Source organism: Triturus cristatus, chromosome 2_1, assembly GCF_964204655.1.
Source record: "Triturus cristatus chromosome 2_1, aTriCri1.1, whole genome shotgun sequence".
NCBI lineage: Eukaryota > Metazoa > Chordata > Amphibia > Caudata > Salamandridae > Triturus > Triturus cristatus.
The window spans coordinates 659,926,804-659,941,463 of NC_140581.1; the positions used below are offsets into that span (position 1 = coordinate 659,926,804).

At 49.5% G+C, this 14,660-nt stretch overlaps 1 protein-coding gene across 2 annotated transcripts in view; it reads left to right on the forward strand.

Annotated features, from left to right (window-relative positions):
* The first annotated feature begins 11,525 nt into the window (after positions 1-11,525).
* The window catches only part of FER (FER tyrosine kinase), a 1,023,934-nt gene continuing 1,020,799 nt past the window's right edge, over positions 11,526-14,660 (forward strand). The window contains exon 1 of one of the 2 annotated variants that reach the window (XM_085632578.1): positions 11,526-11,697. The gene's annotated coding sequence lies outside the window, so the exon portion shown is untranslated. Of the gene's footprint in view, positions 11,729-14,660 lie in introns of both variants that reach the window. The other variant, XM_085632580.1, reaches the window with a different exon arrangement.

Consider the following 14,660-nt stretch of genomic DNA (forward strand, 5'->3'; position numbering starts at 1 on the left):
AGAGGGTCCGGGGAGCCCTGTGCTCACGCGACCATCTTGGATGCGCGCTAGGCTCCTCCCTCTGAGGCGCTTTTCTTGATGCGGTGCAATGCGACAACTACGATGGCAGCGATGGCGACACGCTTCTTCCTCAAATGCGAGACTCTTCTCTTGATGCGGTGCAATGCGTCAGCTACGATGGCGACACGCTTCTTCGGCGTTGCGAGACACTTCCTGGATGATGCGAGACGCTTCCACTCGATGCGATGCTGCAGCGGTGATACACTTTACGAGTTGCGACAACAGCTCCGACGGCGGCACGCTTCTCCTTCTTGAGTCGCGCTCCCAGCTCCTTGCGACACGCAGTCCCTCAGAAGGCCCAACAACAGCAGCAGGCACTTCCAAAGAACTCTGGGGAGCTGGGGGGTGAAGTCTGTTGTTCCTGAGACTTCAGCAGGAGGCAAGCTCTTTTCCAAGCCCTTGGAGATCCTTCACAAGTTGAGCAAATGTACACACAAAGTTCCTTTCTCCACTCTTTGGCAGTAGGCAACCCCTGCAGGCCAATCCCCCAGTTTCAGTGATAGTCTCTCCTCAGTTTCTTCTTGGTTGCTCTCCTCAGCAGTGTTGATTCTTGTTTCCCAAAGTGATCTAAATTCTTGGGATCGGGGTCCCAATACTTATACCCCAAAATCCTTTGTCCTCTGAGGGCAGAGGGGCCTTTGTCCAGTCCAAACCAGTCCTGGAGCACTCTGTTTACATGACTCCTTCTTTCCTTTCACAGTGCAGGGCAGAAACATCAGACGCACCACAGGGGGGGGGAGCCAGCACTGTGGGGGGCAGGCACTGTCCTATTCAGGTCCCAGGTGCAACTCCTCCCTCCCATCTAGATGCAGATCTCTCTATTCACCACTGGGCGGACTCACCCTGTCTCCTGGAATTCCCCAGCCCTGTCACTCAAACTCCAGACAGGGAATACACAGCCTAGCAGAGGCAGGTTTAAATGGTTAGACAAGAAAATGCCTACTTTCTAAAAGTGGAATTTTCAAACACAGAATGTTAAAACCAACTTCACTAAAATATGTATTTTATCATCCTGAGTTCAGGCATACTAAATTCGAATTGCTACCATGTTCCCTGAGTCAGTTAGGATTATAAAATGTAATAACCAAACTGCCCATTCTGGCCTATGTAGAACAGGTAGCCTTGCAAAAGTGAAACACGAAAATGGCTGTAATTCACTATTAGAACATGCCACACACACCAGGGCATGTCCTACCTTATCCTTACAATGCGCCCTGCTCTTGGGCCTACCATAGGGGTGTCTAATATGAAGAAAGGGGAAGGTTTAGGGACTGGCAAGTGGGTGCACTTTCCCAGTCAGCATGACAGTACCAGACTGCACGCAGGCTCTGCAATGGCAGACCTTAGACACATTTTTACAGGCTGCTTCTGTGGGTGGCACAACCAGTGCTGCAAGCCCACCAGCAGTGTTTGGATTTACAAGCCCTGGGCACTCCTGGTGCACTGTACTAGGGTCTGACAGGTAAACCAAACCAACCAATCATGGAATCACTAATCATACATTAATTTACAACAGGGAGCACTTGCACTGTGGCACTGGACAGCAGTGGCACAGTGCCCTGAGCAACTAATACCAGCAAAAATACATGAGGCAACAGCGAAAAAATGGAAGGGAGACCCACGCCAAGGAGCCAGGTCTAACATGCCCATTTAAGAAATACATAGATTTCGTTGAAACCTGTTTTTTTAGTCTTTATATTTACCCAAATGAATTGGTGTATTCCCTGTACACAATGAAAAACCACTGCACAGTGCAAATCAGTTATTGGCTCTGGGTACCTTGGGTTCTTGGTGAACCTACAAACCCTATATATCCCCGCAACCAGAAGGGACCAGCGGACATAATGGTATATTACTTTAGAAAATCTGCCATAGTTAGAAAAAGTTACAGATGGAAACAGACACAAATGGTTGTCTTTTTCAACTCAATTTCAATATTATTTCAACTGTTACTTTTTAGAGGAAAATGTTCAAGAATCTACACAAATTGCCCATTGCTGAATTCAGAAATGTGCCTACTTATCAGAAATGTATAACTTTCTGTGAGCCATTATAGGTTTCGAACCTGTTTCCACCACTAACTGGAAGCACAAAATAATAGGGAAAATAGTGTATTAGAATTTGGACTTTAGTTCAAGTCTCGGGCTCAACATCCAGTGATTCTGGGCAAATTACCTAATATCCCCATCCTTCTAAGCCAGAGGTCTTCAATCTGTGGGGCGCGACCCCCAGGGGGCCGTGGAGTCCTGGGAAGGGGGGTCGCGCATTTCCAGGCCTCACTTCTGCCTGGAATTTAAAACATGTGCTCTTCCTTTTGAAAACCGGGATGCGGTGGTTAAAATGCTGCAGCTGAAGTTAATTGTCTCCTGTGCTGTGATAGGCTAGGCTGGGCCTGAAACAATCCTTCGTGCCAGGGTGCCTGCTTGCCTGAATGAAATACAAATGTGTGTTTTGAGGTAATCTGCAAATGTAAATGGTGCTTGGGAGCAGTTCTGGCTTTAATGCCTTTGTGATGGCAAAGATTATTTTTTTTAGTGGTAGTAAGAAGACTTAACTGGGCTGTGAAGTGCATTCTCTTAATTGCGTAGTACCTCTGAGGAGGTGTTAAAGGGACAGATTTGCAAAAAAAATATGCTTTACCTATGTTCTGGTATTACTAAAATCTACACTTTGGAAGCTCCATTATATCCTAAAACTATTTGCACAGTTTGTAGCAGTCTACCTTATAATATGTGTAATACAAGAATAAAATAATGACTTACACTTTCACAGTGCTTTCTGTCACAGGTTGTGACCTTGTAGCACTAAAAATCCACAAGTCACTATTCCCCACTGCACCAACCAAATTTAGGGGCAGATTTACAAGGAACTGATGCATCTGCATAGATGTGTCAGTTTCCTTGCACCAGCGCCAAATGTCCTTGCGCCACCATGGATGCGCTGTATTTACAATACAGTGCTCCATGGCACAAGGATTTACAGATGCGTCAGAAATACTGACGCAGGGGGGAGGAGCCTAGCACGCAACCAAGATGGCCGCGTAGGTGCGAGGCTCCCGAGGACCTCCGCAACCTCCTACGATTATCCTGACATTATCCTGCCCTGGATGAGGGGACTATGTTGGTGAACCTGAGCTGAGGTGGCACCCATTTCCCGCTTCCGAATCGGACCTCGGACACCGGAGTGAGCACCGATTGAAGTGTGCGGCCTTCCCCTCGCCGGACCCCGGATTTGCGCTGTGGGGTGATCCAGTGACAAAGTGAACAACAGCGGCAGGCAGGGCCTGGCGACTCGCGTGCCCCGCACTTTCGCACCACCTTGTCGTCTCTGCGAGGTTGGGTCGCGGAGCCCTTGGTGTTGGTGTGGTGTGGCCTTGCTGGGAGACCCTGCCTGCCTGCAGGCTGTGATCCACCCCGCTGCCCTGAGGGGGCCCCCCCGGAGCTCGTGTCTGCTTTCCTGCCCTACACGATGTGGCTGGTGCGACTGGGAGACTGGTGGCCATGGCCACGAAACAAGATGGAGACCGGGCAAAGACCAAATCGACCCGGCGCGGCGCCGTCCATCAGGCCAACAGTATGGACCGCTATACCCTCCAGAAGGGATCGCCCGATGGACCGCGCAAGTCCCCTGAGAGCCCTCCTGATGCCCCAGACCTGCCCGCAGATTTGACTCTGCGAGATGTTATGGGCGCCATTGCCGAGATGAAGGCCTCGGTGGGCCAGCGGTTTGATACACTGGCGCAGAAGATTGACTCGGTCCTCGTGGATGTTGGCCTGGTGAGGGCCGATCTTTCCAAAACCAATGACCGAGTAGAGTCTTTGGCCCACACCGCATCGGGCCTAACGACAGATGTGGCGGCCTTGCAAACAGAGGTGCGCCGGCTTAGTCGGGCGACTGCGCTAATGGATCGACGCCTGGAGGACTCCGAGAGTCGGGCACGGAGGAACAACATCCGCATTATCGGGGTGCCCGAGGGACGCGAGGAGGCGGCGGCGGATCTTTTTGTGGAGGACCTGATTGCTACCCATCTCCAGCCACGGGGGCTGAGCAAATTCTTCGCTGTGGAGAGGGCTCACAGGGTTCCCGGGGGAAGGCCGAATGTCGGAGCCCCTCCGAGACCTCTCATCGCCCGGATTTTCAATTTTCGGGATAGAGACGCTATCCTGCAAACCTCCAGACTGCATGGACCGGTCAAGCTTGACAATATGGAGGTTAATTTCTATCCTGATTTCACCCCAGCGGTCCAGAAGCAGAGACTGAGCTTCCTAGGCGTCAAACGCCGTCTTCGGGACCTAAACCTCAAATATGCCATGCTTTTCCCGGCCAAGCTGCGTGTGGAGGTGGATGGTCGCACGCATTTCTTTGATCGTCCCGAGGCGGCCGGGGACTGGCTGGATACTCTGCCCGGGGATCGTGATCAGGGGGGTGGGGGGGGGCGGCGGGGGGAGACGGCACGCTGGATCAGGACTGAGGGTCTAATATTGGGCCTCACTCTGGACGAAAATGATGCCACTTTTGATTCTGCGTCAGTTTTTTGTAAGTTCCCCTCCTATGGAGGTTGTGTTGGGTCTATTGGGGGTTCTCCCTCCTCCTCTAGGGGGTTTATTTAGTCTAACTACATATGGGGCGACAGGCACACTGCACGTTGGGGGGGCTGTTTGGGCTCATGCAGGGGTGCAGGGAGGGGGGAGTTCTGTTGGGGTGGGTGGGTAGGGATGGGGTGTTGTTCGTTTTTATCACAAGGCAAACGTATTATTGTGTTGGTTTTAAAGTGCTCTCCGGGGTACGAATGATGGCTTTTGTATATGATGGGGGGTAGGGAACTAACTTTGTTGTCCTGGAATGTGAATGGACTGGGGGACAGGATCAAACGGGGTGTGGTCCTGCAGTTTTTGAAGCGAATCTCGCCCGATGTAGTCTTTCTGCAGGAGACACACCTCATTGGTAACTCCTTCTGCGCCATGAATCGGCGTGGCTATCGCCTAGTGGCTCACTCGGGCTTTACGTCCGGCTCACGGGGTGTGGGCATCATGGTGAAGAACTCGCTCCCGTTGGAGATTGATGAGGTGCTCCACGATGATAGGGGACGTTATACGGTCTTGGTGGGAAGACTGGAGGGCAAAGTGGTTGTCTTTGTGTCAGTATACATCCCACCGGGGCTGCAGTCGACCACCTTTGCGGACCTTGGGCGCCTTCTCCTTGGCCTTCCGGGGGGGCTTTTAGTTGTGGGGGGGATTTTAATGCGGTGGTATCTGGATCTTTGGATCGTCACCCCCCTAGGGACCTCCCCCGGGCACAGGCGTGGCTACCCGGCCTCTTAGATACATTTGGATTAGTGGACTGCTGGCGTTTAAAACACCCCGCGCAGCTGCAGTATACTTTCCACTCGGGAGCCCATGGTAGTCTCTCACGACTAGACTATGTCCTTGTCCCGGCGGCCTATGTTGGGAGGGTGGGAGAGGTACGCCATTTGCCACGGGGTATTTCGGACCACTCCCCGCTCCTACTGCACTTTGATGTCTTTCCGAGGGGTGAGGGTAGGGTGGTCCCAATCAATCCTTGGTACCTGCACGACCCCTCCATTCGCGCTGCATTGATTAAATCCCTTCAGCGATATTTTGATGAGAATGTGGGGTCTGTGCCTTCGGCCATACCGCTATGGGAGGCCTTCAAGACAGTACTCCGAGGGGAGGCCCTATCCCTTATTTCCCATGCCCGGAGGTGCGAGCGGGAGGAGGTGACCCGGATGGAGGCTGAAATAGCCGAGTTGGAGGGGAATTTAGAAGGTGGGGTGACGGATGCTGCATTACATGTCCTCCAACTCAAGCAGGCGGCCTACAGGGCCCTCGTCACGGAGGCGGCCAGGGGCCTCAGTAGAGAGCAACAGGGGCGTCTGTATGATGTGGGTGATAAGGCTGGTAAACTTATAGCGTGGTTGGACAAAAAAGAGAGCGAATCGTGTGGTCCCGCTGATTGAGAAAACGGATGGTGTGTGTGTAACTGAGCCAGAAGAAATTGTCTCCTGCTTCGCGGATTATTTCCATGGGGTGTATTCCCCGGTGTCTCCCTGCTCGGAAGAGGATTCCCTTGCCCTGCTCAGTGATATCGCGCTGCCGTCCCTTTCCGGGGAGGACAGGGTGTCGTTGGACGCCGCTCCCACCTCCGACGAGATCGCCCTCGCCATACGCTCGGTCGCTTCCGGCAAGGCCATGGGTCCGAATGGTCTCCCTATCGAGTTGTACAAGTTACGACCGGATACGCTGGCACCCCACCTCCGGGCTATGTTCCTGGCGGCACACTCGGTGGGCTCCCTCCCGCCGGACCAGCGTCTGGCTACAATCGTGGTCATCCACAAGGAGGGGAGACCTCGGGACCGGGTTACATCCTATCGGCCCATTTCGCTGCTGAATGCGGAGCCCAAGATTCTCGCTAAGGTACTGGCCAATCGGCTGGTCGGCGTGGTGGGCGATTTGGTTCATCAGGACCAGTCTGGCTTTATTCCTCATCGCAACACAGCCCTTAATCTGCGGCGTTTGCACGGTGTGCTCGCACGTGCCCTGTTCATACGGGAGCCGGCCATTTTGGCGTCCTTAGACGCCACCATGGCGTTTGACACGCTTGAATGGCCATATATCTGGGCGATGCTTGCGAAGTTTGGATTTGGCCCAGGGTTCATCAGTTGGGTCAAATTGCTATATTCGGGCCCATTGGCGCAGGTGGTGGTGAACGGAAGAGTATCGGCTCCGTTTGAGCTGGGCCGGGGCACTCGACAGGGCTGCCCCTTATCGCCGCTCCTCTTTGCACTTGCCCTGGAGCCCCTGGCGGAGTGGCTGCGGTGGGAGCCTTCCATCCGTGGTCTCCGCTGGACCCCCGAGCATGAGGACCGCGTATCCCTATACGCTGATGACATCCTCTTGTACCTAGCTTCCCCACGTAAATCACTCATAGTACTAGTTGATGTTCTGCATTCATTCGGTCGTAACTCCGGTCTGGTCATCAACTGGGCTAAATCGTGTGTGTATGTTCTCTCTGGGGAGGCTCCTATCCTCCCGCGGGGCTGTCCGATCCAGGTCGCCCCGCAGGGATTTAGGTACCTGGGTGTCTTCATTACTCTGGACCCGGAGGCTCGGTATGATCGGAACTTGCTTCCCCCCCTCCAGCGTCTGAAAGAGGATGTCGCGCGCTGGCGGCGTTTGCCGCTTTCGCCGCTCGGCCGGGCGGCATTGTTTAAAATGATGTCGTTGCCGCGTTTCCTATACGCGTTGCAGAACACGATGGACCTCGTCCCAGCGCGCTACTTCCGCGAAGTGGAGAGTTTGCAGCGCCGCCTGTTCTGGGACGGGAGGCCACGTATTGCCCTGGCTAAGCTGACGCTCCCCTGGTATGATGGGGGGATTGCCCTCCCGGATATTAAACGGTATTATTGGGCCTCCCAGCTAGCTGCAATTAATCAGGGCCTATATGGGGCAGCCTTAAACCCGGCGTTTGAAATGGATAGGATGCTACTTCCAGGTGGTGACTATAATCGAGCGCTCTACTCTAGCGCGCCCGACGCTCGCCTAACGGGCCCCACGCGTGTCATGGTGCGAGTGTGGCACGCGGCCAATGCTGCAATGGGGTGGAAGGACCGTTTGACCCGGGCGTCACCACTATACGCATCTGAGCGGTTGGGCTCCTTGTGGACCTCGAAGGGCTTTGAGAAGTGGGATTTAATAGGCATCAGCAAAGTGGGGGATCTCTGGACGAGGGGAGGATTTAAAACGTTCGAGATGCTGCAGACGGAATTTCAGTTGCAGGGCAGCGAGTACTTTCGGTACTTGCAGGCCCGGCATGCGCTGGGCTCCGTCTTTCCGGACGTTGCCTCCATCCCGGAGTGCTCCCCCCTGGAGGATAGAGTGCTGGATGGACACGTCCCTGACAGCACGATCTCACTGATCTACAAAAAACTGATCAACGATCGCTCAGACTTGCTGACTGCCCTTCGTGAGGCTTGGGTAGCCGATGGGCTGGAGCTGGACGACGAGGACTGGATCTCCGCGGTGGCCTCCCCGAAAGAGGTGGCCATACCGGCTCGCCTTCGTTTCGTCCAGCTCAAGATACTCCACAGGGTCTACATGACGGGGCCAAAGCTCCTGCGTATGGGCTATGCTGAGGACGGTTTGTGTAAGCGTGGGTGTGGTGCGCTGGGGACTTTTCTGCATATCCTGTGGGAGTGCCCGGAAGTGGAGGGGTTCTGGCGAGGTGTGCATGAGGTGCTGCGAGTGGTCACGCATGTGGCGCTGTTGCCCGAAGCGAGGAGATGCCTGTTGAATGTGTGGGAGCCTACCGATTACTCGGTGCCGCAGACGTGGTGGGTGACTCTGGGGTATATGGTTGCCAAGCGTGATATTGCCCAGCTGTGGGGATCCCAGAGCCCCCCGACTGTCTCGGCCTGGAAGGAACATATGGATTGGTGCATGTTTCGGGAAAAGGTGGTGTATGTGGCGAGAGGTAAGCCTGCGACATGGGTGAAAGTGTGGGGCCCCTGGAACGCCTACCGCGGGGGAATCTGTGCTCCACCGTTATTGCCCGATCCGTCGCCGACCCCGTCCCCTTAGCCAACTCATCCCCCCGGTACCTGGGCATTAGGTGTCCCCAACCCTAGTTCTGATCTCTCCCCCCCCTCTTGAGATTCCTATGGATGGCTAGAATCCCCCCTCTAGGGGAGCACGTGTTGCTATTCCGATTGAGGATTGCCTTGTGGGTTTGTTTGTGTTTGTTGTTCTTTAAATTTAAAATGGAACCGTATAATGGGGTCTGAATAGTGTGGCACGCAACGATGTTATCTCCTGTAAATGCTCGGCCGCAGCACCATGTGTTTTATAAATGTATATCGTATGCTCCTTTTATTGCTAGCGGCCGGCCGGAAGGTTGTAGGCCCATATTTGTATAATTTTTTGAGTCTTGTAATAAACGGTTTCAAAAAAAAAAAAAAAAAAAAAAAAAAGAAATACTGACGCACCTGTTGGCACAAAAGTGAGGCATCGCTGGAATTGCTCATGAAAGTGACGCAACTCCAGCAATGTGCCACAACAGATAGGTGAGTTTCACACAAAAAGCCCTGCATCATTCCTTAAGCCTGGTCTGAGCAGGCGTAAGGATTTTGAAGCAGTGAACACAGAGTGACGCAGTGAAATGTTGTAAATTTCACTGTGTTAGTTCTACATGGCTTTTTGCGTGGGAACGCCTTGCCTGTCTACATTATACCTGGTGCAGGTATAATGTGACGCAGGGCTTTACAACGTCACACATCTCCCTAGATGCATCACATTGTAAATTGGCCGAATTGTTTGCGTCGCTGTTGCGTCAAAAAAGTGACGCAATGGCAGCGCAAGAAGGCGCACAGGGCTTGTAAATCTGCCCCCAAATTCTGTGGCTCTCTGGTTACACACAGACCTCTGCAGTGCAATAACTAATAGCGGTTTCCTAATGTACTACAGTGCATTTCCTACTAAGTAACAACTTTTTAAAATTTGTTTTTCATTTAAGCTACCCATTATTTTATATGTAGCTACCTGATAGTGAAAGACCTAAAATAAAACTAGCAAAATATTTTGGGGCTGATTTATGAGAGGCTGGAGTCGCTAGAACGTCATTTTTTTTAAGCTCCAGCATCACAAGCGTCGCTATCGTATCTATGAGGTGACGCAAAGTCACCCTGCATGGCTATGAGTGACCTCATACATATGGAGTAAGACAAAGCAGCGCAAGTCTCTGCCTTGCCTTAGTCTGTAAAGTAGGAGTTCCATGGGCATTGCGGAGGGTGTTCCCACGCAACACCCATGGATTTTGACACTGCCCCAGATTTACCAAACCACGTAAACCTGGGGCAGCGCCAAAACCTTACACTTCCCAACAGCAGGCGTAATGAGGAGAAATGTTTGGAGGTCTCCTCATATTTTTTCCTCTTTCTATGTGTGCTGCATTCTGCAGCTCACACCCCTGTGGGGCTCCTTCCTGCACAAAAACAATTCTGCTTACATTGGCGCTAGGCAGCAATTTGTGCACCAACGCAGTGGGAAAGGACAGGAATGCAATATATTTCATAAATAAGGTGCATTCCTGACCTTTCACATTGGCATAGGGCAGCGCAGCAAGAAGATTTGCGGCGCTGCCCTAGGCCAATTCCTCATAAATGAGGCCTTTTGATTTTAGCCACACCTTTGACCACACCCCCACACTCACTGATCTTTCATTCGATAAACACTGTTTAATATGATTTGCTGTGGTAATTGGGGGTGTTTATGGTTGTTGATAGTTGTCAATCTTGAGGAGTACCAAGTTCTAGACATTTTTGTCAGAAGGGACTCCTTATGCCTAAAATATTTTGACAGGGGATCTCGGCATCAAAAAGTTTGAAGACCTTTGCTCTAATCAATGAATGGTGATCTTGTGTAATATAACCAGGATCTCATGTAAAGCATCTCCAATATCTTTGGGTCGAGTTCGCTCTATATAAAAACTGTAGAAAAAATGCACAAAGAGGTACAAACAAGGCTTTCACATAAAGAAAGACAAATAGATATTGATTTACAGGCTGATGTGTACAAAGTGAAACCAGAAAACCTGGAGAAATGGTTTGATTATAGACAAAAAATTTTTAACCAAAACTCATTTTCTAAATTATCGCGTATGAAAGCACTTTCAAACATTTGAGCTAAAAAAACACAGCTGCACAAAAAACCCGTGTTTAGTTCAATAGACTATAATATTACTGCATTATAATCTGGGCCACCTACAGTGTTTACATGGCAATTGCCTTGCCTCTTAGTTCACTAGTTCAGTGCTATAATGTGACCTATTAATGTCAAAGCTTTCACATGTTAAAGAAATTATTTTTTTAAACTCGGAAGAGACTTTAAAATACTGTGGGTGTTATTTGTTGCTTGAATTATATAACAAACATTTTCAGGGCTAGGCTCGTGCACGGGTTCTAAGGCTCGGATCTCCCTGTAAATTTGTCGGCTCGCCCACCCCGGAACAATTAACCCTTAAGCACAAAACCCCAACATGTTGTGCGTTAGGAGGCAGCCACGCCCTACCAAGCAGTGGGTGCTGTCTGCAGGAGAAACACAGTTCTGCCCCACCTACTGGGAAGCAACGTTGGCGAGACAAGTCCTGCACAAATGTAAAATAGAATCGTGGGAACGGCGGAACAAAACCCACCGTCCACGCAAAGAGGACCGCACGTCACACTCACTATGCTCGTGAAAGAAGAAAGCGGCATGCATAGGTTTCTTTTAAAAGGTGGGGGGGAAGGACGGCATATCCACCACGGCACAAGGGATGAAGTGCATGAGCACGCCACAAGATGCGATAGGACCGCGGGTCGTGACGCACTGTACTGTCCGGATGGATCTTGACGGGAAAAGCTATCTCACCAGAGTCGCTCGCTGTACACTATTAGGAATGCTAGTCTAGGGATTGCAGGAAGCGACGCGCTCGTGACGGAGGGAAGAGGCCGGGTGGCTCGTAGCAGCGGAAGTCTGCCAACCCGGTCCCGTTTGCATTGGTCTAAAAGAATCTTCAAGATTTATCAACAGTTGACGCCGCTTACCGAAAGTGTCTGGCAAACGTTATCCAGTGCAGAGTTTGAAGGTCAGTGGACCGAACGCTGGACTCGCAGCAGGTACATTTTGTGCCAGGGGTACCCCCTGTCAGGAAGGGAGGAACAAGGCTTCCCTGTCTGGTCCTACTCACACTTTGTAGCACCGGGCATCGTGACCTGCACTACTGGCAGCATTCGGGCAGCGGCTCCAGTGATGTGCAACACTGCTTTGTCTGCTCCTGGTGCATTTATTACTGTTGGAAAAGGTCTGACAGCCAGGGATCAGATATGTATAATTCTCCGTGTGTTCATATCGCACTCAATGGAACACTCAAAGCACCTCCCTGGATAGTACTCCACGCCTAGTCAGCCTTTACCAAGAAGCGCACAACTATGTGGCCACCAGAATACAAACACTTTGATTAACAATGCATTTAGCTGCCAAGAGGCGCCACGCCCCCATTTGTTCTGTGAAATGATTTTAATCAACGGCATGTTTCATCCTGGATTTCACATTGAAATACTGTAGGTGTGGGCTAAACAAATCACAGGATGTAGAGTGGAGTGGCTAAAGAGCATTGGCTGTCAGTAAATGTCACACATAACTGGGGGCACTTGCCCTGTATAAACACACAACACCAGTGAATAGTACAAGCTTTTGGCACATGATTAGCGTGGCCAACTCGCTCCAGATCATCATGGGTTCCCTAGACTTTTGTGTGACAAACTAATGCATTCAAGGTGTTGTATCTTGATTTGCACACGTGGTAACAATTGGTTATAAAGCAAAACCCCGCAGGCTAGAAAACTAGTGTCTGTCATGGATTGTGGTGGCCAGTCTACTGATACTACTAAGGTGAATGCAGTGTAATTTAGTAGGGTCCTTAAATACCCCAGCTTACTAATTATTTAAGTCCCCGAAACTAAGTTACCTAGCACACTGCAGCGTGACTACTAACTAGATGGAATCCCAAAGTCTCCTTCGCCTTCTGATCTTAATCATTACACTTTCTCCCCATCAATGCCCATATCTTATTTTGAAGCGATTACTGTTTTGTTCACAGATGTCTGCACTGGTAATCTCCCACCCCAATACCTCAACTACAAGAACAAATTCGAAGTCCTGGGTTGCTCCTTGTGATCGCCTAAGCAAAACTACATTTAAAGAACCAGCTGCATGTGGTTAAGAGAACGCCCCAAATGAGGGTTTAGCGAGTTAAAGTTGCTCAGTGCTAACGGTGTTAGGACAGGTTACGTGTGATTTCACAGTCTTACACTTAGAATTATCAATCAGTTTGCTGATACTTCCACAATGACCAAGTTGTCAAGCGTACATTAACATGCCGATATTAATACTTTCCTCTTTATGTACAGTTTTATTGTAAACACAGTACCCACACTGTCGAACTGTATGTAATCGTGATTTACTGAGAGTAGAGCTGGAGAGGGCCCCTGTTGTCTGGGGGTTTCTGAGTCACCTGAACATGTTTTATTTTTTAGTCCTTTATACTTCCGATCACGATCGAAATAGATTGCCCCCCTTTGTAGAAATTTGGGAGTTAGGAGATATACATTTTGAAGACAAACACAACACGGATGATTGTATGCTGTATATCCAACTTTTTAATGGCCGTGTGGATCAGGCGGACTAAGAACGCTCCTGACAGTTTCTAAGGTGTAGGATTTAGGGTGTACCAATTATAATGGCGCCGTAAAGTTTCTATCGGGGGGTTTGTTTAATCTTATAATCACATAGCACTTTATTATGTACTTTGATTAATTTATATTGCTGTTTTGTAAATGGGCTGTGAATGTCTATTTATTATATTATGTCCTATTTTTGTTTTTAATAAGAGCTTCGTTTTAATTCTATTCCATTTTCTCTCCAAATATACTGTGACGAAGTTTTGAAATTGCAAACAATTATGCAATTTATTTCTTGCAGCTATTATAGTGAATTCCCCTTCTTGCACAAACTTTGCACTTTGACTGATTCACTTTATTATGATTGTCAATTGACTGTAAATGGTTATTTATAACGAGATGATTTATTTGTATTGTCTGTAAGTGTGTAATCATATGGTGTACTTTTATGATCCTCAGTGATTGAAATAAAGTCCTTTGATTGATTGACTTACTGAGCCCCCATTTCAGCACCTAGTGTGGCGGCTGCTACTAAGCGTTATGGCTTGGGAATATAGTTCACCCCTAAAGTCTTACTAGTGCTTTAGCGTCCCACTTGGGATGGAAGCTAATAAATAACACTTCACAGAAATGACGTGACAAAGCCAACTGCGGGGTGGTAGACTGGCAAATGAGCTCAGTACAGTACTAGAGATAGGGAAAGACAAATGGTGAAAATTAGAGAGCGAAACAAGTATAGAATAAGAAGGAGGGACAGAAAAGGAATAGAAAGGTAAGGTGAAAAAAAGTCTGAAACAAAGAGAGAAAGGGTGAAAGGAAGGAAGACCTCCAACACTTTCATGGTATGGCAGCCTCAGCATATTGGCAAGTATTCATTATATTGTATTATTATAGTAATTATTATTTTTAATTATTTCATGAGTGCTCTTTCAGACCCACTAAAGACATTATGCTGAAGTTTCAAAATATTATTCTATAGCATGCACCACGTGTCACATAAAAAAGGTTCTTAAGCCAAGAACAGCTCCTGAGCTAGAGCATGCCAGTCCTGAACCCTTAGAGGGTCAAACTCACTTGCTTCAATCATTAAGGTATGGTTTAATGTGGTGAGGCGAGTATTTTCTTTTTCTGGCTGCTCCCATGCACTTGAGGAACAGTACAGTTGTGAGGAATGAATATTTTGGTGCATTATTAATAAGTAGAATGTATTTTCACACTCGATTGCACGTGTCCTTTTTTTTTTAAACAACTTCTTTATGAGGTGAAGAAGTCTTTTTCTAACATGTTAATTAGGCCTTAAGTTAGATGTAAATGCCACCTGATCCAAGATGGAAGTCACTCATGTTTCTTGCGACCCCCTTCCCCCCCA